Here is a 4,011-nt window from a genome sequence, read left to right as displayed (position 1 = left end):
CATGTTCAGATGAAAAGATTGAAAGTGACATTGGGTTTTTACTTTAGAATCAAATTCTGTCTTTGAAATACTGGCAAGTTTTTATTTATAAATCTATCCTGGATCTACTTCCTTCATATCTTTATACCTACATATGTAAAAAGTATGTTTGTAGCTAATAGCCTACGGTCCCAGGAATTATTCTTACTGTCTGTTCCAGTGGTACGTACTGAATTGGGGAAAAAGGCATTTAAATTTGCTGCTCCTTCTGAATAATTTGCAAAGTATGTTGAAACTAAGGGAGCTGGTTTCATTGGACATTTTCAAAGTAGTTTTGAATGATTTGGAGAATGAAACATCAGGCTGTAGATGTTAAGTTTTGATATTGAAATTTGATTGGATTTGCTTGTGGGTGTATATGTATTGATTGGATGTTATCTGTTAAACTCAAACGAGCTGTGTCTGTCAGTTTTGGCCAGGACGCTCTTGTAAAAGAGATTCTTAAACTCGATGTGCTTCTTTTCCTGGTAAAATAAAGGTTATAATAAAAAGTTAGGCAGCGCTGCAGAATAGGCATATTTTTAGATATGAACAAAAGTTTGCAGTATTATGGATAATAAATAGAAGTGTAAAACTGGGTGTTTAAAACTAACAAACAAAATCGCAGATATAAAGAATCCACTCAAAAGTGTGGTTAAAACCTTGTCAAAATGCTTTTGATTTAAAACCTTATATAACTAAGATAACATTTCGAGAACTTTCACATTTGACAGCCTCTCCTGCTCTCCACTATCTAAGCTTTCTGTGTGTCACAGTTATGTTCAGTTATTTTCAACTGACTTTCACACGATTTACACGACACCGTTTTCAACTAAAATCGTTAAACTTTTTATCCGTTTTGGCTTTTCGTTTACACGACAACGGCATTTTGGGTGCCTGAAAACACAAACTTTTAAAAACAGGTTTCAAAGCACAAGTTTTTGAAAAAGGTGTCCGTGTAAACAACAAAAACTCACATGCATATTACGTGTTCAGCCTGTAGTGTTTCATCGCCATCTAATGGCCTGGCAGCAGAATACGTGTTTAGTCGTTTTCGCGGATCCGTTTGAATGCGGATCGTTTTGACAATGGTTTAGTCAATGACAATGACATTTAGGTATGTGGAAAATTCAAAAGAAAAACTTCTGTTTTAAGCATATCGTTGTCATGTAAACGTACCCTTGGTTTGTTTTCATTCGTTCCTGTGTTCCTTTGATTGATTTTACCCCTTCTCCTTTGTTTCTATGGTTACAGATTATTAGTTTGTTGGGTTCAGCTGTGTTTGATTAATTATCTTGTTTGAATCTGCACTTAAATTCCGTTCTCTCCTCAGTGTTTTATCGGTTGTTGTTTGTGTTTGTTATACAAGCTCTTACGTTTTATCGCCTGCTTGTGGATTGAACCTGGTTTATATTTTATATCTGCCTTCATCTTCATCTTGTAACACTGTGATGAAGGCTGCATTTTTCAATATTTTTATTTTAAAGACAGTCCCTGTCTGTTCTCACACATAAGATACAACAAAAAGATTAAATCCTTGATTTTTGTAGTCTTCATCATAGCATCTAAACTTGGGTACGGGTGTGGCCGAAGCTCAATTTATGGTGACTTTTAAAGAGACAGATTAAGCATGAGAAAAAGAAATAAGAGGAGAGGGCGATACAACCATCCTTATCTTTAAGAGCCAAGCTGGCTGAGCCACTGCACCTCAGGCATTCAGTGAGCTCCTTTACTTCTAGATCTTTCTTGAAGGTTAAACTGTGCTTGGGTTGTAGATGGTCCTGGGTGACGAGGACAGACAACAGAGAGGTCATTCTAATCCCACTGGGGGTCCTTGTGCCCCATTACTGTGATTATGAGGATGACACTGGGTCAAGGTCACAGTACTGCAGTGGAAATAGAAGATCTTTATCTCTTTTTGTCCTCTTGAGCTAAGATCAGGCTTATTTTGGGCATGATACCAGCAGGGGTAAATATTACCATCTGCGACTAATGTGGGAATAGTGATTTCCCATCTTTACTAATGAGGCTTGTTACTTCTGTTAAGGAGCTCGGGAATGCTTCATCTTGCTCCATCCAAGTTGGAACAATCTTAGCAGGGAACCTAATTTAAAGTTTTCAGTTATAAAAATGCATTGGTGCATATGTTGCTGAAAAACAGAGACGATTAAATGTCAAATAGTTAATATACATCAAAATAATATCTCCCTGAAAGATGATCTCTTTATGTCTTTTCTCATTACCATAGCACTTTTCAAAGGCATTACTCTATTAACAAGTGCTGCTGCATATTTGGATTAAGTGAGTGAATAAAGAAAATCTCTTTTTTCATGGTTGGGTAATACTGTATAAAGCTTATGCAGTCTGCAATTAAGACATTTTATAGCAGGGAAATCTAGCCCACTCTCAAACTCGGATTAGGGCCCATGTTGAGAACCATATGTAAAGTTCACTAATCTTATTTGCCAAAGCCTAAAGCCTTCAACTCTGCCATAGCTGGTATTAAGAAAAAGTCAAGTGCTTTGCCCAGCATACAAGGGCTTGAACAGTTTAAAAGCTACTAAAACAAAAGGGATTTAACCTCTGTGAAGAATATCATGTCACCAAGGCTTAAACTGTCATGTTTTAATTTGTTTTAAAAGTTTATAATGGGGTTTTACAGGGAGGAGATTTAGGCCGTATATGATGGCAGACAAACTAAATTAAAAAAAAGTTTAATTGAACAGACTCATCGTTTTCCAATAATTATTCATTCCAATGAAATTTGGAAACAATCACATAGCAGTAGATCTTGACACTTTTGAATAGGATGAAGATGTCCAAAATCTTGTTTTTTTGTTTAAATATCTGTTTCCCAGAAGACAAATTAAGTACAATTTACCTTGATCTTCAAATTTAAAAAGTTTTCACCCCCCGCTCTTAATGCATCGTGTTTCCCTCTGGAGCATCAGCGAATGTTTGAACCTTTTTTAATAGTTGTGTTTTAGTCCCTTAATTGTCATAAGTATGAAAAGTTCTCAAAACCATACAGTCACTGCTGGAAAGGGTTCAAATATTCCAAATATGCTGGAAAACTGAAGAATTTTCGGGACCTGGAGGATTTTTCTGAAGAATATTGGTCAGTTTAACTGCGACAAAAAAGGGACTCAAGAAACACCATCACAAAACATAAAGATAATCGTGGATCATCCAGGTGACGACACAGTATTAAGAATCAATGGTAATAAACTTTTAAATGGGGTCATTTTTATAAATTCAGCTATTTGTTTGTCTTGTGGACTATATGTAAACATCTTTTATGTTAAATTAAAAAAGAAATCAGGACAATACTAAATAAAAAATAATATTTACACAGATTCCGCAAGTGCTGTGTAAATCTTTGAGCATATATATATAAATAGCATCCAAAGTGCCTTTTCTCTGTGATATTTCTTGTTGTATTTACTGGCTCGCTATGTTGTAACCACCTGACAGCCAAAAATATCTTTTTTGACGGCCAATAAAAAACAGTGTATTTTTCGGAATGATTTTTTTTTTTCTGAGCAGCACAAATTACAAATTTATATCGTAATAATAAAATTATTTCTTTATATTATTGTGTATATTTACCAGTTTTCTGTTTGTTTTTGGAAGAGTCTGAAGTGGACTCCAGCTCAGGTAAAAATACAAGGCCATAAAACTGAGAGCCTATAAGCAAAGATGGCATACTTTTGGGGGATCCTGCACCACTCCAGCAAGTGCCATTGAGATGAATGTGAATGTTAATGGTTCCAGTATGGTTGTCTCTGCAATAAGACTGTTTTTAATTTTTTTACATTTACATTTATTCATTAAGCAGACACTTTTATCGAAACCGGCTTACAAATGAGAACAATAAAATCAGATAAACTAACAGTCAGACAACAATATGCAAGTGCTATGACCCCTCTCAGTTTAATCTAACGCAGTATATGTATTTTTCTTTTTAATAATAATAAAAAAATAGAATAGAAG

Source organism: Siphateles boraxobius, unplaced genomic scaffold, assembly GCF_051911475.1.
Source record: "Siphateles boraxobius isolate OS27281-9 unplaced genomic scaffold, OSU_SipBor_1 66, whole genome shotgun sequence".
NCBI classification, from domain to species: domain Eukaryota; kingdom Metazoa; phylum Chordata; class Actinopteri; order Cypriniformes; family Leuciscidae; genus Siphateles; species Siphateles boraxobius.
This window is presented reverse-complemented; position numbering follows the sequence as displayed.